Consider the following 26,708-nt stretch of genomic DNA (forward strand, 5'->3'; position numbering starts at 1 on the left):
ACACAGCTCTTAAACTATTTAAAAGGCATGTGTACATTTTAGCTAGTGCAAGTTCCTGCTCCTGCAGTGTGTGGGTGCAAAGAGGTGCATGCAAACAAGTGCAGACTGCATGTTGACAGTAGCTGTAGATAGAGTAACATTTCCTCTTTTTTGACTTCCTTGTTTTGGGCAAATTTTGGTGACAGAAGCTAGTAAGTTAACAGGTGATGTACTCCTTTAGTTCATCTTCAACGAAGGCATTAAGAATGACATGAAATGATACTACAGAAGATTTCAGTATAAAACACTTAATTTTGAATGGATTGGTAGTTCATTAAGAAAAAAAACCTCCCTCAGTTTCATAATCATCCCAGGTCTTTCTGACTTTTAAAAAGGAAATAGACTGTATCAGTGTTTAAAAATAATAGGTGTTTAAAGGCTTCTAAGGCCATGGTTGTTTACCTAAATCAGTGACCTGACTTTCTGAAGCACTGAGAATGCAGCCATTCCCACTGACTTCATCATTCATTTCCTATGTTTCTCTCAGGCCTGGTCTATGATAAGAAATTAGGTCAGTATAACTACATTGCTGAGGGGTGTGAAATCCACACCCCTGACCGGTGCATTTAAACTGACCTAACGCTTAGTGTAGACAGCACTAGATGGATGGGAGAATTCTCCTGTCGACTTACCTACCACCTCTCTGGGAGATGGAGTATGTACATCAGTGGGAGAGCTGCAGTGGTTTAGATATAAACTAGCCCTAAGCAGTGAATAGTGTGATGACTTAGGTTGTACGCTTCTTGGACTGATAATGGCTGCAAACAAACAAGACACTAGGCTTTCCCACTGTTTTCAATGAATATATAATCCCTTCCCCAAAATCCTAGAATGCTTTTGTTTCTTTCCTATGGAGATTGACTGCCATAAATATAAAGGGAAGGGTAAACACCTTTAAAATCCCTCCTGACCAGAGGAAAAACCCTTTCACCCGTAAAGGGTTAAGAAGCTAGGATAACCTCGCTGGCACCTGACCAAAATGACCAATGATGAGACTAGATACTTTCAAAGCTGGGGGAGGGGGGGGAGAAACAAAGGGTCTGTCTGTCTGTGTGATGCTTTTGCCGGGAGCAGAAAAGGAATGGAGTCTTAGAACTTAGTAAGTAATCTAGCTAGATATGCGTTAGATTCTGTTTTGTTTAAATGGCTGATAAAATACGTTGTGCTGAATGGAATGTAGATTCCTGTTTTTGTGTCTTTTTGTAACTTAAGGTTTTACCTAGAGGGATTCTCTGTTTTGAATCTGATTACCCTGTAAGGTATTTACCATCCTGATTTTACAGAGGTGATTCTTTTACTTTTTTTCTTCAATTAAAATTCTTCTTTTAAGAACCTGATTGTTCTTAAGATCCGAGGGTTTGGGTCTGTGTTCACCTATGCAAATTGGTGAGGATTTTTATAACGCCTTCCCCAGGAAAAGGGGTGTAGGGTTTGGGAGGATTTTGGGGGGGAAAGATGTTTCTAAGCGGGCTCTTTCCCGGTTATATATTTGTTAGTTGCTTGGTAGTGGCAGCAATAAAGTCCAAGGGCAAAAGGTAAAATAATTTGTACCTTGGGGAAGTTTTAACCTAAGGTGGTAAAAATAAGCTTAGGGGCGTTTTCATGAAGGTCCCCACATCTGTACCCTAGAGTGCAGAGTGGGGAAGGAACCTTGCCATTGAGATAATGAAAATCACTTTAGAAAGACTATTTTTTTTTTTTACAAATGTAGAACAAACTGCATTTTTTTATTATTATTATTATTATTTTTACAAACTGAGAACAGGCAAGTAATTTTAAATCCAAGACAGCAGTGGGAGTATGCAAGCTGCTCTTGTATCTCTTTAGGGGTAGCTCTAAAAAAAAATATTACCTAGCACAGAAAAACCATTGGACTTTCAATTCCACTTCTCCTAGAGTCTTGGCTGGAAGCCACTGCTTGGTATGGATTTATGTTACATTCATGACTACAAAAGGTTATACAAATTTTACAAAAAATGTGGCTATATCTTTGATAGTTTGATTGTTCTCAAGCTACGAAATTAAATAATTTATTGCAGGAGAGACCTTGATCATGGCCTAGTGGTTAGATTAAGATGGAATGTAGTGAGTTGTCCTGCCTTTCATTGTATAATCCAAGAACATTTGAGTGAAACTTGACTGTTGTACTATTCTAAATTGTGTCAGCTCATGTGTATCTTATCATACATTTCTTGGAAGAAACACATGTGGTTTTGAGAGACTTACTTCTGCATTTCAAAGTTTTCTATCTAGTGGCTAGAAAATGTTGTGAGATATTGTGATCTTTGGCAAGAAATTCTACTTTTCCTGAAGAATGTAGTTAAAAGTAAAACTACGGAACTTGAAAAGGAGTTAGAAACCCTGGATTTTTCCAAGTGAAATGGCTTCCTTGACAGCTGTTTCAGTTATTCAGTAATGCGAAACTTAACAGGAAGAAGCAGAACAGATCGGAACTGTTTTGTCATGTCAGTGGGTTTCGTAACAAAACAATGCAGCACTTGAAGGGAAAAAAATGGTTTGATGGTCTTCACCTCTTCCAACAAACTGGCTAAGGGACTTGAAGGTTTTAAAGTATTTTTGACTTGTTTTCTCATCCAGCACTTAAGGCTTGTTGGAAGATTTGAGGAACTGATTTTAATAATTCTGAGCTCATGAAAGAGGATTTTGGAATAGTGTTTGAACATTTAGTTAAAAACAATCAACTACAGCTGCGTGATCTCCAAGTGGATCCATTTCTCATCACAATAAATGAAATCAGGGCAGCTTCTTTAAACTCCTATCCAATTTTGGAAAAACTTCTTGAAAGAATTTATCTTAAGGGTGAATTTTTAAGGACCTATGTTCACAACAATGAAGTACATCAAATTAGAGTAGGGTGAATTTTTTCATCAAATAGTAAATTAAGAGAAAAATGCATTTTGGGCACGAGAAGTATTTGCCAAATGTTTAGGACAAAAACAAAGTGTTTCGATGTTTTTCTAAAAAAAAAAAAAAAAAAAAAGTTAGTTTTGACCATTTCAAAACTAAATGTTCTGGAACATAAGAATTGCTGTACTGGCTCAGGATAATTGTCCATCTAGCTCAATATCCTGTCTTCCAACAATGGACAGTGCCAGATGACTCAGAAGGAATGAACAGAACAGGGTAATTACCAAGTGATCCATCCCCTGTCAACTGGCAATCAAACCCTCAGGGACAATTTTTAAAAAATTTGGAAATGTTTCATTTTAAAATTTAACTTCAGGGAGTAGAAAAACATATATATATAATTTGAGGTGTGGTTTATTTTTTATCTGAAACAAATGTTTTTTCCCATCACTGAAACAAACACACACCAAATTCAGTTTTGGGTTGAAATGCACCAACATGTGTTGGGGGTGGGGGGGGGACTTTGGTATGGCCCCACACCCCAAAAATCTGTTATTCACTCAGCTTTACATCCCCCCTAAATATCATCCTTCATTATTGAATTACCCAGTTACATTGACTTGCCCCAACAGAGCTCAACATTGACATCGCTGTAAACGTCAATGATATTGTTGCTAAATCAGTAATAAACTTGTGTTGCATGTGGGCCTGTCACTTATTTTCAGTGATTGTATGTGTGTAATTTCTGGCCTGCATATAGACTGTTCACTTACAATCTGACTCTCTTCATTGTTTAAATTAGGATAACCCTGGTCTAGAGCATATAGAATGAGGGCAGCTAGCAAATGATCATTTCCATACATGCAGATAGAGTATTGGCCTAGAAATTAAAGTGTTGTCACATCTCTTGAGGTCCACATTTTTAATATCACACCTGGAGCTATAAATTAATATGCTTAAAATAGGCACATCGTTGAGACACTTGTTCCCGGGGGCCTTTGTTACCCAGTACCTTGGATTAGCAAATGCCAATTCCCAGGCATCAACAGCTGCAAAACTCAGCAGAATTTTAAATGATCTTTGACAAGGACTTGATTGGAAAAAAAAACAAAAACGTTACCACAGTAAGATAATTGGTTGATATTATTTGTCTTGCCTAAAGTATGATCTAGAGCAGTGGTCTCCAACCTTTTTACACCTAAGATCACTTTTTGAATGTAAGGGCAACCCATGATCTACCCCGCCCCTTTCCCAAAGCCCTGCCCCATTCATTCCATTCCCCCCCATCTGCAGCACTCGCTCTCCCCCACCCTCAGTCACATTCACTGGGGTAGGGGGTTGGGCTGGGACCGAGGGGTTTGCAATGTGGGAGGGGGATCTGGGGTGATCCTGGGGAAGGGGTTGGGGTTCAGGAGCGAATGAGGCGTGCAAACTCTGGGAGGGAGTTTGGGTGCAGGAGGGGGCTCTGGGCTTGGGCAGGGGGTTGGAGTGCAGGAGGAAGTATGGGGTGCTGGCTCTGGGAGGGGGATCAGGGCTGGGGGTTGGGGTGTGGCCTCCCACCAGGCAGCACTTACCTCTGGCGGCTCCCGGTTGGCGGTGCAGCGTGGTTGCTGCTAAGGCAGGCTTCCTGCCTACCCTGGCCCCACGATGCTCCCGGAAGAGGCCAATGCACCCCTGCAGCCCCTGGGGGAGTGGTGGCGGCACGTGGCTCCACACACTACCCCTCTCTGCAAGCACTGCCCCTGCAGCTCCCATTGGTCATAGCTCCCTGTGCCCAGCCAATGGGAGTTGTGGGGGCAGTGCTTGAAGGCAGGACCAGTGTGCAGAGGGAGACCCCTGCCCCCACGGGGCTGTGCTGGCCACTTCCAGGAGCGTCATGGGGCTGGAGCAGGCAGGGAGCCTGTCTTAGAGGCAGCCCTGCTGTGCTGCCAGAGATTGCGATCAACTGGTTGGTGACCACTGCTTTACCTCGTGCCACCCCAACCATGGGATAGCAGCCTTCCCCTCTAGGCCCAGAGGCCTGCATTTGTTGGCCATCTGCCAGATCCAGGATGCCCAACTCTTTGCTGCTCTGCCCTGACTGCAGGCAAGAGTCCCCTAACTGTTTGATGCCCTGCCCTGCCTGAGGGCCAGGGCACATAGACTCGTTACTGCTTGGCTCAGCTTGAGTGGCCACCGCTTTAAAGACAGCTAATTCCCCTCCTGATTGAGCTCTGTGACAAGAGTGTGACCATGAGGTGCGGCCTCTCTCATCAATTGACCAGGAGGGATGGCCACACATGCTTACAGCTTATTCTAACAGGTGTGTATTGTAATGGACTCTAAAGAATGTTAGACTTGGGCTCAGCCCATCTCCTTGAAGATGGGCTGAGCCCATCTGTAATCATGGACCTTTACCAAGAATTCTCTACCCCAACCCAAACATTTGCATGTTTTAAGCAGTTCTATTGTGACTGATTGCTCGACCTTTTGAGGGAGTGCTCTCAGTGTAATCGAGCAGAGATGCATGTGTAAAGTTACCAACCATATTTGATACCTTTGACATGGTGCATGGGCAGCTGGTGACCCTGCCATTGGGGGAGCCCTAGTGCGCCAGGTGGCCGGGCGTTGGTGCCCCCAGCACCAGCTGCCCTGAGTCCCTGCGGGAGGCAGGACAGCCAGCCCGGGTCAGCCAGGACAGAGCATTGGGAACCACAGGATGGGGCCTGGCCTGGGGCGGAGCATGGCAGGGCCATGTTAGGCTGTTTGGGGAGGCCCAGCCTACCTCTGCCTACAATACCCACTGCCCATGACATGGTGCTAGCCTCAAGGGGACAGGGCAACAGCCTTCCCCATGCTACTCCAGCTGGCAGAGCTGGCCAAATTTCAGAACAATGTATGCTACAGAGGGTATGTCTACACTGCAGTGGGGAGGTGTAATTCCCAGTTTGGGTAGACATACATGAGCTGGCATGCTAAAAATATCAGTGTGACTGCAGTAGCCTGGGTAGTGGCTTGAGCTAGCCAGCAGAGTATGTACCTAGGAAGGGGTTGTAGTCAGGTGGCTAGCCTGAGTCACTGCCCATGTTGCCATGGCTACAGTACTATCTTTTAGCATGCTAGCTCAGGTATTGCATGTATGTCTACCTGAGCTGGGAATTCTACCTCCCAGCTGCAGTGTAGACCTATCCATACTATCCAAAGGTGTAGACCATGGCCATGCTGCTCTCAGAGGCATTATGTTTGCTTCTATGGCATACCGCCTGTTGGAATTCCCACTGTGCCACCACACCATTCTGTGCTGTGAAGACACATTTTATTGGTAACTTCAAATGGGAAAGCAGCAGGAGCAGATGAATTTCTAAACTGCAAAGACTCTGTCTTCCTTCAAGTCTCAAGATATGAAAAAAACCTCAGAAGTAGAGCTGGGAAAAAGTTTTCAGCTGAATAATAAATTTGCTTCAGTTTCGTGTAGGAGGGGGGAATGGAACTATCTGCAAATTCAGCTAAAATGTGGCAAATAGTTTTGGCTGAATTAAATAGAGGATTTCTTCTCCCCCCCCCCCCCCCCCCAAAAAGTCATTTTGATTCTTAAACATTTCAGTTGACTTTGCATTTCAGAAACAAGAAACAATTGAGTTTCAGTGTGTAGCTAAATGATTTCCCCCATGCCTCCTGATTTTTCAGTTTGACCATTAAATAAAAAAAAAAAGACACTTATACACAAGACCATTACAGAAAATAAATACAAAGTGTAAACATAATTCACTCCAAACTATAATTGGGTCTTAAAAGAAAATTATCCTGAAACCCGAATAAAGTTGACACTACACTACTGTTTTCAAACTGTAGTATATTTTAACTGAGTGTTAGCAGCACACATCGAGAAGCTGCGTGATCCTGTGGTGGCTGGAAATCAAGAATAGACTTAGGCAAATAACTGATATTTTTTCAGTTCACTGGCAATTCTGTAAAGTTAATAGTTTTGCACTGAAAAATGTTATGATTACAAGCATTTTGTTTGACTATTTTTGAATATTTAAAAATTAAAGGACATTTTGAATCCAAAACTTTGAAACATTGGTTTGTGAAAATGTCAAAACAAAACATGTAGGATTTTTTTGTTTTGTTTTTTTTAACCCAAAGGAAGTATTGGTTGGAAAATTTCACCTAGCAGTAGTCAGGAGTCCCTGAGTTCTAAGCCTGGTGCTGGTACTGTGTTGCTGCATAGCCATGAGCAAGCTATGTGGGTCTGCATTTTCAAACTTGGGTACTAAAACCTTGATCTGATTTTCAGGGGCATGGAGCAGCTGCAACTGCTCAACACCTTTTGGAATCCAAAGAAAGGAAAAAACAATCCAAATTAGTAATTAAGGGACAAGATGGAACAGATTTTGAAGAAATAAAGTAGTCTGGATATTGGGAGGCAGTTGTGCATCGGCAAACTTTATATTTACTTAATTATAGAAACATAAGATTGGAAGGGACTTCGAGAAGTCATCTTGTCCAGTCCCCAGCACTCATGGCAGGGCTAAATATTATCTAATGCCCAAATCCGTCTCAGTCTACACATACAAAGGAAGCAAATTTCTCATTGGTCAAAAAGAAACAAAGCCATCAAATTAATAGGCTTTGAGACAAGCTTTCCTTGCACTGGTCTTTATTGCATCAATATAGTTACATCAGTGTCAAAAAGAACAGGACTACTTGTGGCACCTTAGAGATGAACACATTTATTTGAGCATAAGCTTTCGTGGGCTACAGCCCACTTCATCAGATGCATAGAATGGAACATATAGTAGGAGGAGATATATACAGAAAATATGAAAAGGTGGAAGTTGCCAGACCAACGCTAAGAGGCTAATTAAGATGAGCTATTATCAGCAGGAGGAAAAAAAACTTTTGTAGTGATAATCACGATGGCCCATTACAGACAGTTGACAAGAAGGTGTGAAGATGCTTAACATGGGGAAATAGATTCAATTAGTGTAATGACCCAGCCACTCCCAGTCTCTATTCAAGTCTGAGTTAATGGTATCTATTTTGCAAATCAATTCGAGTTCAGCAGGTTCTCGCTGGAGTCTGTTTTTGAAGTTTTTCTGTTGCAAAATTGCCACCTTTAAGTCTGTTACTGAGTGACCAAAGAGGTTGCAGTGTTCTTCTACTGGTTTTTGAATGTTATGATTCCTGATGTCAGATTTGTGTCCATTTATTCTTTTGTGTAGAGACTGCCCGGTTTGGCCGATGTACATGGCAGAGGGGCATTGCTGGCACATGGCATATATCACATTGGTAGATGTGCAGGTGAACGAGCCCCTGATGGCGTGGCTGATGTGATTAGGTCCTCAGTGTCAGTTTCTTTTAATGTTCACATGGCTTGAATCTTTATTATCGGAACACTTCCTTTCCCAATAGTATACCATCCTAAGAAAATTTCGCTCACACTTTGAGAGAGGGAGAGAGAGATCTGCATGGTAAGAAAAGCTTTCCCACTTGTATCACATTTGTTGGTATGAGCAGATATAGGTTTGAAAGTAATCAGAACAGAACGCAATGTTATTCTCACTTGGTGCTGCTGCAGTTGTCTCAGAAGCTCTGATGCATTGAATTCTTACTTTTTAATCACTACAAGGCACTGTATAGTATGGAGACACATACAGTGAACTATGATCAAATAGAAACAATAGAGTAAAAGCTAAGGATAAAATAAAAGGAATTTGGTTTAAAGAAATGCTCAGTAGAATCTGTCCATTGGGTTCAAAGCCAAATCAATGTTAGCTAATACAAGGATTAGAAGAGAAGAAATTGACAGAGCAGTGCCACCTTGTGGAAATTGTGTTAGGAAATGAACTAGACTACCCAAAGGGAGGAATGAGAGGCTTTTCCATTGTGACTTATTTAATAATTTGAAAGTAAATAGCAAATAAAGGAGTGAGTTCCTATTCTTAACCTGATTTTCCTGCTTTCCTCCACTCTTGTCCATCATTTTCATTTTTGCCAATGAATCAGACTGAGAACAAGCTCTTCCAATATTGATGCTTCAGCTGCTCGCCCACATCTTCTAAAAAGAGCGCAAATAAAATTTCATTAAAAACATTATAGCTCCAAATGGCTCCTCATCAAAGCCAGGAAAATAATTGATTTTTGGGGTTGGCTTTCACTTCAGGCTGACCCGAAAGAACAGAGCTTTTTTTGTCTAATTTTTTTTCTTGCCAGAAATGAAAAACTGAAAATAATTTGTTTCAGGCTGAACAAAATATTTTGTTTGACCTGAAATAAAACCTTTTGGTTTTGATATTTTGTTTTTTAAAGTTAATTCTAGCTAAATTTAAAAACAAACTGCTTTGAAATGAGAAGTTGAAAAGTTTCCACTTTTTTGGACACACTCTTTCCCCCCAGCCTGACCTTACTCCCTCCCCCCAAAACTATTTGCAAAGATTAACCCAAATTTGCGTACAATATTGAATGACCAATAGTGGGGGAAAAAACTTCACACTGCTCTACCCCATCTCGTGTATGGAGCTAGTGTGATGCTACAGTAAATTGCATAATGGGAAGTCCAATGCACAGGGTAGACCTGCACTGCTGTGGAATCTGCTAAACCGCTTGACAGACTGCAGTGTGTACTGTCAGCTACTTTGGTCATTAGAGATTGGAGGGATCAGGCTCCTGCCCTTATAGGGTTTATAATTCTACTGGGGCTGAGATTGTGCTTGGCCCCTGCATTGGTGAGGATCCTTGCATCCTCTCCCATGCCTTGCACATCCATGTTCTGTGTTAACCAAAGTGACAAATGCCTACTCATGTACTTACCCGTGTCTTCATACATTACTGGACAGAGTTGCATATATACCCCTGGGGAGACATTACTTAGCCATGTATTTACCTTTGTTTTCACTCACAGATAGGAAAAGATGAAACTGTTATAATCTGGGCCTGGGCAGAATACATGGGAGAGAGCAGCCACAGGTACACATGAGCTCACACACTCTATGCATCCGATGAAGTGAGCTGTTGCTCACGAAAGCTTATGCTCTAATAAATTTGTTAGTCTCTAAGGTGCCACAAGTACTCCTGTTCTTTTTGCGGATACAGACTAACACAGCTGCTACTCTGAAACACACATGCTAATGTACATTTAGTACTCTTCCACCTCTCTTTAATGACGATAGGATGGTGATGACCTCTGGCTCCGACTGCTTCTTATGTTCCACATCAACATATTCCATCGTGTTTCCAACATAGATGCAGGGTTCATAAGGAGTTGGAAGTAGGATTTATAAGGAAAGATGGATCAATGTACTGTGGTTGAAGAAGGATGTTCTGATCATAAGCCACCTCTCTCCTATAGATTTGTCTAGTTGAGGGACGAAGGGCTCCTCTTGTATATGTGAAACAAAGTGTACAAATTGTCTGTCAGCTCAGGGCATTAATGTTCATAATTCTGAACTTCCAAATCTTTGAATATCTGAGCTTTTAACTTAGCCAGTAATGGCTCAGCGGTAGTTCTTCACCCTAGCTCTGTGTTGGGGGCAGTGCAGAGTTGCAATTCTTGGGTGGAAGCACCAGGGGGCACTGTGCTTTGGGAAGGCCCAGGTTTCCCAGTTTCAGCATGAATGAACCCCTTTTCTCTTCCGTTCATGGGGTACAGGGTAAAGTCCACTCTGTTTCTCACCAAGTGTGGAGGTGTACAGTGGGACTAGGGGCTTAACTGCTTCCCCACTTCCGTGGGATGGTTTGAATTGCAGAGGAAACGGTCAGAGACTGGAGCTGTGGCTGGTCTCTTCTCAGGGCAGACAGAGTCCTTGCACCCTGAGATACTCTTCTCCATGTTCATGACTAAAGCCACGATTTAGTTATGGGTATTTTTAGTAAAAGTCATGGACAGGTCATGCGCAATAACCAAATCATCACAGGCTAGTAACTTGTCCGTGACTTTTACTAAAAATACCCCTAACTAAATCTTAGGTGCTGGGGTGGGGCACTTCCAAGGGCACTGCTGATCCCAGAGCGGGGGTGGGCACTCTGGGCCTCGCTGCTGCTGGAGTAGGAGGGGGGAACCCAGGACACCAACGCCGCTGCTGGATGGGACAGCCTGAGGCCCACCCTCCTGCTGCTGTGGAGAGGAGGCCCAGGGTCCTCCTGCTGCTCTTGCTATTGCTCTTGTGGAGGAGCATGGCCCAAAGCGCCGCTGCTGCTTCTGGACATGCTCCAGGGCAGGGTCCGGGACTAGCTACCTGGGGCCGCCAGAGCAGCAGCCAGTGTGGCTTGCCCTGGGGGTACCCCAGTTGCTCAGGCGTCCCTCTGGTCAGCCACACCAGCTGCTGCAGAAGTCACAGAGGTCCTGGAAAGTCATGGAATCTGTGACTTCCGTGACCTCCATGAAAGACTTGCAGCCTTATTCATGACCACATTTCTGTGTCTTCCTCAAGATATTTGGTGCTTGTTAAGGATAAGTAAACTGGTTCAGACAAAATAAGGGCTACCCAAACCCACATCCAAATCTGAACCAGGGAAGGAAGAGGAGAATAAGGGTGTGTGTAATGGTGACTCCTTTTAGTGCTATTGCTCCCTCCTTTTCTGCAATATGCCCTCTACTATCAACCTTACCCGTATATCTTTGAGATGCAATTGCTGAGCCGTGCAGGTCTAGCAGCCCCTCTGCTGCATATCAGCTGTTGCTAAATGTATTGTGGTTCATAAATACACAACACTCTATTTCAGCAGCAGAGGCCAGGTTTGCTGAATCCCACGAGGCCAGCTGGCTTAGAAAGAGGAGATAAGCCCTATTTTGCTTGACAGCTAGTGGAATTCTCCCTTGGCTTGTGTGGAGGTAGCCTGTATTGTCAGAGCCTAATGCCAGTTTAATAGCCTGATTCCACATGATGCATAAAAGTGGTTTAGCTGAGGCTATGTCTACACTATTGTGTTAAGTCGACCTACACTGCGCAGCTCCAGCTACGTACCTTACCTTACTCTTCTCATCGGGGGTAGAGTACAGGGGTTGACTGGAGAGTGATCTGCAGTCGATTTGGCGGGTCTTTACTAGACCCGCTAAATCGACTGCCAGTGGATCAATCTCAGAGCGTTGATCTTCACGGTAGTGTAGACCTGCCCTGAGTCATTATACTCTCTCCTTTTTTCTGGCTGCCTACCAGGAGCAGGTGCAGTCATATGTGCAAAACCAAGTGGGACAGGCTCAAAATAAATCCAAACCTCATTTGAGAAAAAGTTCTGCCAAGGTGGAATATTGCTTACAACCGAAAACCTGTTTGCCATCTTTCTACTGCAAACAAAGTTTAGAAGATTTACTATAAAACTCTGAAAAGGCCCACTTCCATCAGCACTTCAGTTCTGCTGTTATAAGTAGGTGAATAGCAAACTTCGTGACACTAGAGGGAACCAGAAGCCAGGCTGCTGGAAGTTGCACACGTTAAAAAAAGAAAACCTAAACCAAGAAAAGACAAATGCTTAGAATAAAGGCAAATGCATTTGCCAACAAAGTCTGAAGCTGGGAATTTTCAAAAGGGGCTGAGCGAGAAATCAGGATACTTAACTCCACTAGGCCCCTGAAAAATCCAGTTTGAGAGTAGATGATTCACTGTATTTGGTAAGAATACCACTTTGGGTCTGAAAAGAACCAGTTTTTAAATGACTATTCTGACCCCACATTTATCCTTGGCAATCCTCGTACATTCTCCAAATATAAACAACATTGTTTAAATTGCAATACATACTTTCTATTTGGCTCTCTTAACCACATGGGTTTCAATAATCCCTCTGCCTTGAAAAAATCTAGTGCACCAAGAACCAATTATTGGGCTGTATAATGCATTTATTTGAACTTCAAGTGTAAATGATTACATGAGAACTCTATTTCTCAGGGAATCTGCTACTGTAATAGCTCTCTTCTTAGTACTGTATGCCTTTTAGGACAGCTGTATGTAAATGAGGCCAAAATAATCAAATATGACCTCTGATTTTACATGTCCTTCTTGAGATCCACAAATGGAAGCACACACAATCTAGTAACATTTGATCACTTGCTCCAAGTACCTGGCGGCCTCATTTTGGTCAAAGAATTGGCTAAGGATGCAATTTCCAGAAGCTTCTAACTATTGCAGGAGACTAGGTCTCATTAGGTCCAGCTTTTCAAAAGTATTTAGGAGCCTAATTCCAATGACTGTTGGGACTTGATGTCTAAATACCTTTTGAGGATCTGAAATGCAGGTCCTACATTTCGGCAAAAGTCCATGTGACTTGGATTCCTGTGGCACGCTACTTGCCTGTGGAATGTAATGCCCACATGGGGAGTTACACCTGTTTAGCTAAACTGCTGCAGTTAAAGAAGTCTTTTGAAACTGATTTAATTTTGTGTGTAGAATCAGAGTTAGTCTAATCCCCTGCCAACAGGCAGGATTTGTTGTGTCTAAACCATCCAACACAGATGGCTATTCAGCCTCCTTTTGGAAATCTCCAGCGAAGGAGCTTCCACAACCTTCCATTGTCCTACTTACAGTTAGGAAGTTTTTCTTGAGATTTAATCTAAATCTGCTATCCTGTAGTTTGAACCCATTGCCTCTTGTCCTGCCCTCTGTGGCAAGAGAGAACAGCTTTTATCCATCTTTCCCCCTGCAAGTATTTGAAGACTGTTACCATGTCGTCCTCCCCCACCCCCGCTAATCTCTTCTTTTTACTACACATACCCAGTTCCTTCAGTTTAGACCAGGCCCAACACTTCTGAAAAAGAAGGGAAAAGTAGACTCAAAATCACAGCTCTCATTTTCAACATTCTGTCTTTCCCAGCTCTCTCAGCCAGTCTATTCTCTTTTCCTCTGCAGGGATTTATGTGTGAGGTGGTAGCTAGGTCAACAGAAGAATTCTTCGGTCAACCTTGCACTGTCTATGCAGGGACTTAGGTTGGCTTAACAACTCCGCTTGGGGTGTGGATTTTTCACACTCCTGACCACTGGTGCTGGAACTGGGGCAGTCAGGAGGCCATGCCTCCCCACTTTTTAACAAAAGAAATATATGCATTGTGGGAAAAACATGATCGTACTGCTAAAGGCCAAGAGGCACTATGAGATAAGATAGGATGCATTCCTAGGTAACCACTAGCAATAGATAACTAGATAACTGCATGATCAAAATTGCATTAATCTTATATTTTTGGCTTAGATACTGTGTTGCTTTTCTCTGCTACAGCCAGTTGATGGTGTTTGCTAGATTTTCTAAAAATGTATTTTCAATTTTGATTTTTATAAAACATTTGAAAAAATCATTTTATATGGTAGCTCTTGTATGGGGACACATTTACCTCCCTTCAAAGTTGTTGGTGGTGGTTGTTTGTTTTTACTGATGCCTTTTTTCAAGGAGATTTACTATATATATACACACCAGGATGGTTGGATTGTAATGTTACAAAATTGCAAGTAAAAGTTTAATAATAGTGCAATATTAATAGTGGAGTATATGCAGTAAAATAAATGCAAATGAAGTGCAAAGTGCAAAAATAAAATGCTGTCTCAATGTTTAGAACTAAAGGATTATTTTTTTCATTCATACTATAATTATACCATAATGTTACAATGTGACTACATTTAACCAGTATTCTGGTTACTTATGTTACAGTTGTTCGCAGGATATTGAAGTAGTATTTTCATTTCCCCGCCACTTTGGCCTTGGGCGCCCCCCCACTTCTACAAAGGTTCCTGCATTCTTGCTCCTGACGAGTGTAGTTAAACTGTCATTTCCTAGTGTAGACCAGACCAGGACCTGGGCGGTTAGGCCCAGTAGATCGAGAAGGCTCCAGTAACTAGGAATCAGAGCTGAGGGCTAGAACCTGAGTTAGAGCTGGGTTACCTGGACTGAAGAAAGGCAGGAGCAGGACTGGGAACAAACAACCACAGGAGCTATCACAATCATGGACAAATAATTTGGTGGTTGCTCAAAGTATCTTAAGAGACAATCTACTGACTCTTCTCACCAGTCAGCTGGGGTAGCCAAATAGGCAGCCTTCTACAGGCTAGCTGTGTTCATTGGCTTGCCTGCAGATTAGCTCTGCTGCAGGCCCTGATTCCTGAAAGGAGGAGACTTGCATCACCTTGAAGCCGAGAGATGGAGATTCTGGGGAAACACCAGATTTGGCTAAATAAGAAGAAAAAGAATAAGGGAAAGGGAGAGCAACCCTTAATTACTGATATCATTATTATTATGACTGATCCCCAGTTCCTCTAAAAACAACTCAGGTGAAATGCTTTTGTATTTTGGGTCACCTTGAGATCACTTTCCTCATGCGAGAGGTCTCATTAGCCTTGTTTATGTTAGGGGATTTCCTTAAAATTTCCCCCCTTTTGCTTCCATGCTAGCAATGTTAGGAGGTCTTGTAGAGTTGAGTAAGACTCCTCACGCAAAGAAGGGTGAGTATCTGAGTGTCTGTTGTGGGGACAGTTTGACAGTTTGACCGTGTGCTTGATTGGTTGTTTAAAAGTGTGAATTGGGAGTGCTTTGTTCTAGGTGAGCCTTGAGTGGGCCTGACTGTTATAAAAAGCCAGTCAGCTGCGAACCAGCTGAGTGACCAACAGCAAAGAGGCTAACAGAGGGAGTTTGCCTGGGAAGAGCCCACTGAGGCTTACATCTTGCCGGCTTCTCTGAGTAGTTACTACAACTCCTGAGGAAGCTCGTAGAAGGAAGGTAATATGGGTGGGGAGTGTTCAGCTGTTGTGACCTGCACTGGATGTGCCATTTTTGTCTTTCTTCCACAGGACAGAAGCGACTTTGTCTGTACAAAGTGCAAGCTGGTCTCCATATTGGAAGAGAAGGTTCAAGGTCTGGAGCAACAGGTATCAACCCTGCATTGCATAAGAGAAACTGAAGATTTCCTGGACAGATGTCAGGATATGCTTCTATGGACACAACGTTCTGAAGACTCAGAGCAGGCTGCACTGCGGGGACAAGAGGACGGTGAAGAAACTTGGCAGCATGTGACCTACAGAAGAAGAAAGGGGAGCATCCATGTACCAGCAACGCAGATACAGGTAAGTAACCGTTTTCATGTTCTCTCCACAGGTACTAATGCGGAGAGTGGACTAGATGATACATCTGAGGGAAGGGAACAGAAGGAGACTCTGCCGATTGGAAGGTATGAGATGCACTGTCCTAGGGCTGGGGGTTCCACGACCTCCGCTCCCAAGAGAAGGAGGCAGGTGGTGGTGGTCAGAGACTCTCTCCTCAGGGGGATGGAGTCATCTATCTGCTGCCCCAACTGGGAAAACTGAGAAGTCTGCTGCTTGCCAGGAGCTAGGATTCATGATGTGATGGAGAAACAGCCAAGACTCGTCAAGCCCTCGGATCGCTACCCCTTCCTGCTTCTCCACGTGGGCACCAGTGATACTGCCCAGAATGACCTTGAGCGGATCACTGCAGACTACGTGGCTCTGGGAAGAAAGATAAAGGAGTTTGAGGTGCAAGTGATGTTCTTGTCCATCCTCCCCATGGAAGGAAAAGGCCTGGGTAGAGACTGTCGAATCATGGAAGTCAATGAATGGCTACGCAGGTGGTGTCAGAGAGAAGGCTTTGGATTCTTTGACCATGGGATGGTGTTCCAAGAAGGAGTGCTAGGCAGAGACAGGTTCCACCTAACGAAGAGAGGGAAGAGCATCTTCGCAAGCAGGCTGGCTAACCTAGTGAGGAGGGCTTTAAACTAGGTTCACCGGGGTAAGGAGACCAAAGCCCTGAGGTAAGTGGGGAAGTGGGATACTGGGAGGAAGCACGAGCAGGAGCACGTGAGAGGGGAGGGCTCCTGTCTCATACTGAGAAAGAGGAACGATCAGCGAGTTATCTCAAGTGCCTATACACAAATGCAAAAAGCCTGGGAAACAAGCAGGGAGAACTGAAAGTCCTGGCACAGTCAAGGAATTATGATGTGATTGGAATAACAGAGACTTGGTGGGATAACTCACATGACTGGAGTACTGTCATGGATGGATGTAAACTGTTCAGGAAGGACAGGCAGGACAGAAAAGGTGGGGGAGTTGCATTGTATGTAAGGGAGCAGTATGACTGCTCAGGGCTCAAGTATGAAACTGTAGGAAAAACCTGAGAGTCTCTGGATTAAGTTTTAGAAGTGTGAGCAACAAGGGTGATGTCGTGGTGGGAGTCTGCTATAGACCACCGGACCAGGGGGATGAGGTGAACGAGGCTTTCTTCCGGCAACTCACGGAAGTTACTAGATCGCAGGTCCTGGTTCTCATAGGAGACTTCAATCACCCTGATATCTGCTGGGAGAGCAATACACAAATGCACAGACAATCCAGGAAGTTTTTTGGAAAGTGTAGGGGACAATTTGCCGGTGCAAGTGCTGCAGGAACCAACTAGGGGCAGAGCTCTTCTTGACCTGCTACTCATAAACCGGGAAGAATTAGTAGGGGAAGCAAAAGTGGATGGGAACCTGGGAGGCAGTGACCATGAGATGGTCGAATTCAGGATCCTGACACAGGGAAGAAAAGAGAGAAGCAGAATACAGACCCTGGACTTCAGAAAAGCAGACTTTGACTCCCTCAGGGAACTGATGGGCAGGATCCCCTGGGAGAATAACATGAGGGGGAAAGGGAAAGGAATCCAGGAGAGCTGGCTGTATTTTAAAGAATCCTTATTGAGGCTACAGGGACAAACCATCCCGATGTGTAGAAAGAATAGTAAATATGGCAGGCGACTAGCTTGGCTTAACAGTGAAATCCTTGCTGATCTTAAACACAAAAAAGAAGCTTACAAGAAGTGGAAGATTGGACAAATGACCAGGGAAGAGTATAAAGATATTGCTCCGGCACACAGGAGTGAAATCAGAAGGCCAAATCACACCTGGAGTTGCAGCTAGCAAGAGATGTTAAGAGTAACAAGAAGGGTTTCTTCAGGTATGTTAGCAACAAGATGAAAGTCAAGGAACGTGTGGGCCCCTGAGTAAATGAGGGAGGCAACCTAGTGACAGAGGATGTGGAAAAAGTTAAAGTACTCCATGCTTTTTTTGCCTCTGTCTTCACAAACAGGTTCAGCTCCCAGACTACTGCACTGGGCAGCACAGCATGGGGAGGAGATGACCAGCCCTCTGTGGAGAAAGATGTGGTTCGGGACTATTTAGAAAAGCTGGATGAGCACAAGTCCATGGGGCCGGATGCACTGCATCCGAGAATGCTAAAGGAGTTGGTAGATGTGATTGCAGAGCCATTGGCCATTATCTTTGAAAACTCATGGCAATCGGGGGTAGATACTCTGGAGGATAGGGATAGGTTACAGAGAGGCCTAGACAAATTAGAGGATTGGGCCAAAAGAAATCTGATGAGGTTCAACAAGGACAAGTGCAGAGTTCTGCACTTAGGATGGAAGAATCCCATGCACCGCTACAGACTAGGGACCGAATGGCTAGACAGCAGTTCCGCAGAACAGAACCTAGAGGTCACAGTGAACAAGAAGCTGGATATGAGTCAACAGTGTGCCCTTGTTCCCAGGAAGGCCAATGGCATTTTGGGATGTATAAGTAGGGGCATTGCCAGCAGATCGAGGGACATGATCATTCCCCTCTATTCAACATTGGTGAGGCCTCATCTGGAGTACTGTGTCTAGTTTTGGGCCCCACACTACAAGAAGGATGTGGAAAAATTGGAAAACATCCAGCGGAGGGCAACAAAAATGATTAGGGGACTGGAACACATGACTTATGAGGAGAGGCTGAGGGAACTGGGATTGTTTATTCTGCAGAAGAGAAGAATGAGGGGGGTTTGATAGCTCCTTTCAACTGCCTGAAAGGGGATTCCAAAGAGGATGGATCTAGACTGTTCTCAGTGGTAGCAGATGACAGAACAAGTAGTAATGGTATCAAGTTGCAGTGGCGGAAGTTTAGGTTGGATATTAGGAAAAACTTTTTCACTAGGAGGGTGGTGAAACACTGGAATGTGTTACCTAGGGAGGTGATGGAATCTCCTTCCTTTGATGTTTTTATGGTCAGGCTTGAGAAAGCCCTGGCTGGGATGATTTAGATGGGGGTTGGTCCTGCTTTGAGCAGGTGGTTGGACTAGATGACCTCCTGAGGTCCCTTCCAACCCTGATATTCTATGATTCTAGGGCCACTGTGATGGGTTTGGTCACAGAGACCTCCTTGGGACTGTCACCTTATGTGCTGAATTTACCTCCGAGCCCATTTTCCCTGCCAGCCTGGGACTCCAGAGCCCTGTCTTGTTGAGCCAGACATGCTAGCCTGCTGCAACACGGACCCAGGTCTGGTCCATGCCCACAAAGCTACAGACCTAACTGAAAACAGTTCAGCAGTCCACCTGTCTCCAGCACCCAGACACCCAGTTTCCAGTGGGGTCCAAACCCCAAATAAATCTGTTTTACTCTGTATAAAGCTTATACAGGGTAAACTCATAAATTGTCCACCATCTCTAACATTGATAGAGAGAGATGCACAGCTGTTTGCTCCCCCTGGTATTAATCACCTACTCTGGGTTTATCAATAAACAAAAGTGATTTTATTAAGTATAAAAAGTAGGATTTAAGTGGTTCCAAGTAATAACAGACAGAACAAAGTAAGTTACCAAGCAAAATCAAATAAAACATGCAAGTCTAAGCCTAATACATTAAGAAACTGATTACAGATAAATCTCACCCTCAGAGATGTTCCAATAAGCTTCTTTCACAGACTAGACTCCTTCCTAGTCTGGTCCCTATCCTTTCCTCGGTACAGTCCTTGTTAGTTTCAGTAGGTATCTTCAGTGAAAAGCTGGGCTTTCTCTCCCTTTGTCCTGATCTACTCCCTCTTATATCTTTGGCACAAGGTGGAATCCTTTGTCTCTCTGGGTTCCCAGCCCTCCTTCTAAACGTAAAAGCACCAGGTTTAAGATGGATTCCAGTATCAGGTCACATGTCCTGTGAGACCCCTTCCATTCTTCCAGGGCTGGCCCACACCTCTACAGGAAGGCTTGCAGGAAAATATACCATTTACAACCAAAAAGAGAAGGAGTACTTGTGGCACCTTAGAGACTACACGTTTATTTGAGCATAAGCTTTCGTGAGCCACAGCTCACTTCGTCAGATGCATGTAGCTCATGAAAGCTTATGCTCAAATAAATTTGTTAGTTTCTATGGTGCCACAAGTACTCTTTTTCTTTTTGCGGATACAGACTAACACAGCTGCTACTCTGAAACCTGTCATTTTCAACCAATTGTCCTAATCAAGGTGAGCCGTCAAGATTCTAAACCACCATTAATGGCCCACACTTTGAATATTACAATAGGACCTCAGAGTTATACTACATATTCCTAGTTTCAGATACAAGAATGATACATTCATACAAATAGGATGAACACACACAGTAGATTATAAGCTTTGTAACGATACCTTACAAGAGTCCTTTTGCACAAAGCATATTCCAATTACATTATATTCACACTTATAAAAATATTTTTATAAAGCATATGGAGTGCAATGTCACAGTGACTACTTGCTTAATAATGAAAGAAAAGCTTTCCAAAGAGGAACTATTCCAAGGGTGACTCTGATTATGCAATTTTGTCATTCTGGAACATTTCTAATTCCCTTGAACCTTTTCCCTCAAGGCAAGTCAACAAAATGAAGCTGACCTACGTTACATCGACTTACAGCCATCACAGTAACTAAACTGCTTTTGCATGTCCATATTATATTCGTTGTGTCGTTCGTGCACATGCTCACCAGGAGAGCTTTCACCAATTTTAGCTGTCAGCATGGGGCATTGTAGGACAACTTCTGAAAGGCAGCAATGGTCAATGTAAGCAATGCAGTGTCTACACTGACACTGCATTGACCTAATTACATCAACTTAAGCACTACACCTCTCGGGGACATGGAGTTAAGTCGGTGTAGTGGGCGAGTTACATGGGTGGGAGCTGCATTTTACTTTAGACACTTGTAAGCTGCCTTACATCAACTTTACTTTATAGTGTAGACCACGGCTCAGAGTTTTCAGACTAAGCTGCCCAGATTTAGCTTTCCTTTTAAAAATGCTTTCTTAGCATTCTTGTCATACAAAAATCTGACAGGGGACAGAAGGGTGGCCAGGCTCAAATGAGCTGTGTCCATACAAATCAATGGCTTATGCATTAATCACCTTCTTGGCCAGCAACTTAGCAACTTGTCACCTACTGTCCATGTGGCTAACTTGCTCCTGCAGGCTTAACATATACACCATTGCAATTCCCTATTACAGAGCTAGGTGCTGCTTTCTTCCCTGGGTAGGTAAACTGCAGGGAGGAGAACAAATCCAGCTGACTACAACATCCCAAGACTTTTCAGAGGTTGACAGCTGTCAGTGTGATTGGCCATACAGCCCTCTCTTTGTTTCATTTTGGACCAGATTTTCAGAAGCACAGAGCACATATTCTGCCATTTGATTTAGATGCATAAATGGGAGCTGCTGGGTGATGAGGGTGAAAATCTGGCCCCTTGAGACTGAGATCCAGAAAATCTTAGGAATCAAAACATCTCTACTACACACGACTGTTGGCAGTGTGTAGGGTCTGTGTGGCTACATACCCTACAGACAGCGAAAAGCCTGTTGTGCCAGCACTGCAGCGTGTAATAACACGTCAGTGAAAGGTTCTGGCAGGGGGAGACAGGGAGAAAAAGCTTCCACAGCTCCTGCTACCAGAGTCTTTCACTGCTGGGGAGAAGGCTCTGGCATCACAGAGCTGGCGGAGCCTTTCCCCACTGCCTCCTACCTGCCAGAGTGTTTCCCTGTGGCAAGCTGCAGGGGGGAGACAGTGGGGGAAAAGCTTCAGCAGCAAACCCTGCTACAGCCTTTCCCTGCTGCTGCAGCCTGTGGCAGGGAAAGGCTCCACTGCGGGAAGCCGCCCAAGCCTTTCCCTACTGCCAGAACCTTTTCCCTCTGGGGGAGTCTTTTCCTGTAGAGGGGAAAGGCTCCATCAGTGGGAAGGCAGCAGGACATGACACAGCTAAAAATAGCAGTGTAGACGCAGAGGCATGGTTAGGTGAGTAGAGGGTCAGATGCGGTTGTTGGACATTAGTGATATTCAAAAATGCCATTTGTCTCCCTCCTATTATTAGCTTTTTTTCTCTCTCCTTTTTTTTCCCTATCCCAATCACTATCCAAAGTTTTCCCTTTGGTGGGCAGGGGAAAGCTGCACTAAGAATCTGCAGATCTATTCTAGGGTATAGAATCATAGGACTGGAAGGGACCTTGAGATGTCATCTAGTCCAGTCCCCTACACTCATGGCAGGACTAATTATTATTTAGACCATCCCTAACAGGTGTTTGTCTAACCTGCTCTTAAAAATCTCCAATGATGGAGATTCCACAACCTCCCTAGGCAATTTATTCCAGTGCTTAACCACCCTGACTGTTAGGAAGTTTTTCCTAATGGCCAGTCTAAACGGTCCATTGCTTCTTGTCCTATTCTCAGAGGTTAAGGAGAACAATTTTTCTCCGTCTTTCTTGTAACCTTTTATGTAGTTGAAAACTGTTATGTCCCCTCTCAGTCTTCTCTTCTCCATACTAAACAAATCCAAGTTTTTCAATCTTCCCCCATAGGTCATGTTTTCTAGACCTTTAATAATTTTTGTTGGTCTTCTCTAGACTTTCTCCAATTTGTCCACATCTTTCCAATACTCCAGTTGAGGCCTAATTAGCAGAGTTGCACGGAAGAATTACTTCTCGTGTTTTGCTTACAACACTTCTGCTAATACATCCCAGAATGATGTACATACCCACACCCTTCAGGTGTGTCTTTACTCACCTAAGGTGTGCCTCACCAGCTGGGGCACTACGCAGGTATGTACTCTACACACATCCAAAAGAAGCATGTGGTGTAGATATACTATGTTCCCAGCTGTTATTTAATCTTCACACTTTCCCTACCACAGATCCTATCCTCGGATAATAATAACTCAAATATTAAAGAGATCAGAGCCGTTTACAGTTGTGCAATGAAATTAGGAATAAAGACGGGCTGAAACTGTAACCCCAGATCCGAGATCCTCCCCCAAGTAAGACATTTGGGACAAGATTCAGCTCATACACATTTGTAAGTAGCAATATTTCCTTTTCAATACATGGCTATGACTAAATGAAAAGACAGCTCACACCACACCAGATGCTTGCATTTCGTAATGAATGAGCAAATTGGTAGTGTAACATTCAGATGACATTTTGATCCACTGGTTTACAAATACATCATTTTTCTTTTATTTCTGTTTATTCATTCCAAGGATGCTTTGTTCACTTTTTCCTTTTTATTTTTCCCAGCCTCCTCAATCTGAGTTTTCCTTTTTTCCAAAATGTTACCAATCTTCTATTTCTCTTCCTTTTTCATTTTCCTTCTTGAGTTTCCATTTCATCGTTTTGTTTAATCTTCCAATCTGTGTGCTTCCTTCCTTAGAACAATGCGGTTGTTGGACATTAGTGATATTCAAAAATGCCATTTGTCTCCCTCCTATTATTAGCTTTTTTCTCTCTCCTTTTTTTTCCCTATCCCAATCACTATCCAAAGTTTTCCCTTTGGTGGGCAGGGGAAAGCTGCACTAAGAATCTGCAGATCCCAGCCCTGGCTGAGTAAGAGAGGAAGGATGGCACTGTGGTTAGGGCACTAGCCAAAGACCAGAGAAACTCATTCAGTTCCCTGCTTTACCGCAGACTTCCTGTGTAACCTTGGCTTCAGACCTCTGTGTGCCTTAGTTCCCTGTCTGCCCTTCCTTATAGGGTGTTGTAAGGATAAATTCATTAAAAATGGCAGGGTGTTTACATAGAGTGACAGAAGCCGTATAAGTACTTTAGAGAACATCTAACTACAGGGAAGGGAAAAGGGTCATATGAAAATTTAACGCAGAGTGTAGAAGTACGTTTACGCTGCAGTAAAAGAGCCATGGCTGACTTGTGCTTGCAGGGCTCAGGCTTTGGGGCTAAAAATTGTAGGGTCGACATTCTGGCCTGGGCTCTAAAACCCTGCGTTCAGGGTGGTCTCAGACCCTGGCTCCAGCCTGAGTCCGAATGTCTACACTGAATTTTTAGCCCAGCAGCATAAGTCTCATAAACTGAAGTCCATTGAGCTGGGCTCTGAGACTCAGTGCTGCAGATTTTTTTATTGCAGTGTAGATGTACCCTTAGTTACTAATAGGGTGATGATGTTTGCTTCTGCTCAGTGACTTGTGTTAGGCCTCAGTGCTACATATGTACATTCAGGGGGAAAACCCCAATGCTGGCAACTCCAAACATGGGGCGTGTCTAACTTATTGAGAAACGTGAGGCACTTTAATAGTTTTGGGTTGTCAATATCCCCTTCAAAACTTTCCTGAGTTAATATTTTAAGTTTCTTTTTGACAAGCTGCTGTTTTGAGAAGACAAAGTGATGATGGCTGCCCCGAGACATGATTGATGAGAGAGCTTGGAAGGAGAGGTCAGAAAGTAGGCAGTTCTAAAAGTTGATATGTGATTTAGCTTGAATGTAGAAAAGCGCCTGGAACAAGCTTTTTAAAAGCATATTAACAGGCAAAAGTGGGTCGAAATAGAACATTAAGGCAGTACTGGCATATGAGAAAAGCTAAGAGAAGAGTAATCCTTTGTGCAGCCCCTCTCATCCAAGGATCTCAAATAACCCTACAGCCATCTGTAAATTAATCATTACAGCACCCCAGTGGGGTAGGTACTGATTTAAGGGGGCAGCACCCACAACATCTCAGTGGGGTAAATATTGGGTTAAGGGGGGCATCACTCCAGGGGAATGGGTACCTAGCTATGGGGCAGCTCGTGGGGTGGGCACTAAGTTACAACAGCAACAGCACATATTGCTCAGAAGAAATGATTATTCACCCCAAGAATTCAAAAATCAGATGATTGTGCCCCACAAGCAAAGAAGGCTGCATTCTTTCTCCTCCACCCCACAGACATCCAGAGGAGCAATGGACTTTACTGCAGCCTTCCTACATTTCCCACAACATCCTTGCCACTTCTCCATCACTAAGTGGCTCCCTACCAAAGAGTTCTTGCCCTCCAAACTGTTCCTCTGTGTTGCTCCTGCCCCATCCCCATTTCCTTCCTCATGCCCTGGACCCTCTGATCTCCCACCATATGCCTCAGTCCCCATATTTTTATACAGTCCATTTTACAGTGCTGTTTTCTGTCAAGCATGTCCCTGTGTCGTGAGGAGAGAACAAATTCTTGTTCTACGTTTACCATTGTACTGCTATTTTCCTTTTGCATTTTACCACTTTAATTTCATAATAAAGGGGAGAAAGGAAGCATTGCATTTGAGGAATAAAGGCAGTGTTGTCAGGATTTTCTGGGAGTCGGGTCTGAACAAGTTGGAGCAGATCACCATGTGGAGATTTTTCCTTAGCTTTAAAAATAAGCTTTTAAAAATTGTAACTGACTTTCTCCTTTTTGGGGACAGCCTTCTGACCCCTTGAACCTCCCAAAATTACTGCTGCTCTTGTCTTTTGTTTACCATTTTGCTAGTCATGCTGGCAGGATAAATACAATCTGCTAACACTCCTTTGAATAATCTGGGTTAATTATGCTGTTGATCAAGAGGCCTCTTCTGGAGTTTAATGCCCTTCCCCCCCCTCCCCCCCAAAAAAACCCCTTATTTTAAAATTCAGAACCTCCTGAATGACATGATTCCACAGCCACACAATTTGCCACAAAATTCAGCAGCTAGCTTCAGAATTTAGCTCCAGAACCTATTTGGATGACTTTGAAAATGCTGACAGAGTGCAAACTGATGTAGTGATTCTTCAGGCGTTTATGGAGAACTTGAAGCAAAAGCTGTGAGGCATGAACTCTCCCATGCATATCAAAGCAATCTTTACCCTGAAACCTAAAGATTTCAATCTGCGGCATGCTGAAAACTGAAAGCGTAGGGACAGCATGAAATTGAATTTAATATCAAAATAAATCAGTTGGGAGGTACTGTACCAGTTGCATTCTTCATTCACATATTTCATTCAATAAAAACATCCACTTCTAAAAATTTGTCTGAAGCTGCTACAGTATGTTCAGAATTTCCACCAGAGTGCAGCGGAATCTTGATTCAAACTCAAATCACCACGAGGGCCACATGAGGACTAGTACATTGGCCCGAGGGCCGCATCACTGACACCTTTTCATATAAAGATACAAAAGCCCTCCCCAGCCCTGCTCCCACTCCATCCCTTCCCCAAAGTCCTGCCCCTGCCCTGCCTCTTCTCACCTCTTTCCCCCCCCCCCCATTCCAACCACTTCCCCAAAGTCCCCACCCAACTCTGCCCCCTCCCTGCCCCTATTTCAACCCCTTCCCCAAATCCCCACCCCTGCCCCAGCTCTTCTCCACCTCCTCCCCTGAGCACGCGGCTCCCTCCTGGAAAGTGCTAAGCGCCGCCAAAGAGCTGTTTGGAGGTGGAAAGCGCCTGGAGGTAGGCAGAGGAGCAGGGACACAGTGCTCTGGGAGGGAGTCAGAGCGCCGGGTGAGGAGAGCTTGGTGGCCACAGGAAATAACTCCGGAGGACGGGGGTAGGGAGCTTGGTGGGCCGCAGCAAATAACTCCGCAGGCCATGTGCTTGAGACCCCTGATTTAGGTCATGCTTGTGGCAGGGCACATGGAGCTTTGCCTATACTTGATATCCATACAAACAAAATTAAGTGGACACTTCTGAACACCCACCAACTATGCTGGGAAGTAATGTAGCTGTTAGAGGCCCAGTTCTTGTGTTCACTAAGTCTGCTTTCTGGTGGTCCCTCATTCCAAAGCTGTCTTAAACCTAGCATATTCTACCTCTTGAGCCCACCTTTGTGGCCTCTTCC

The 26,708-nt window shown here is 43.9% G+C and overlaps 1 long non-coding RNA gene across 1 annotated transcript; it reads left to right on the forward strand.

Annotated features, from left to right (window-relative positions):
• Positions 1–323: 323 nt before the first annotated feature.
• On the forward strand, positions 324–22,512 carry LOC122461667. Its single transcript, XR_006283751.1, has 3 exons — positions 324–335; positions 7,718–7,723; positions 22,304–22,512. It is a non-coding gene; the product is annotated as an uncharacterized LOC122461667 (long non-coding RNA).
• The last annotated feature ends 4,196 nt before the right edge of the window (positions 22,513–26,708 follow it).

This window comes from Chelonia mydas, chromosome 9 (assembly GCF_015237465.2).
Source record: "Chelonia mydas isolate rCheMyd1 chromosome 9, rCheMyd1.pri.v2, whole genome shotgun sequence".
NCBI lineage: Eukaryota > Metazoa > Chordata > Testudines > Cheloniidae > Chelonia > Chelonia mydas.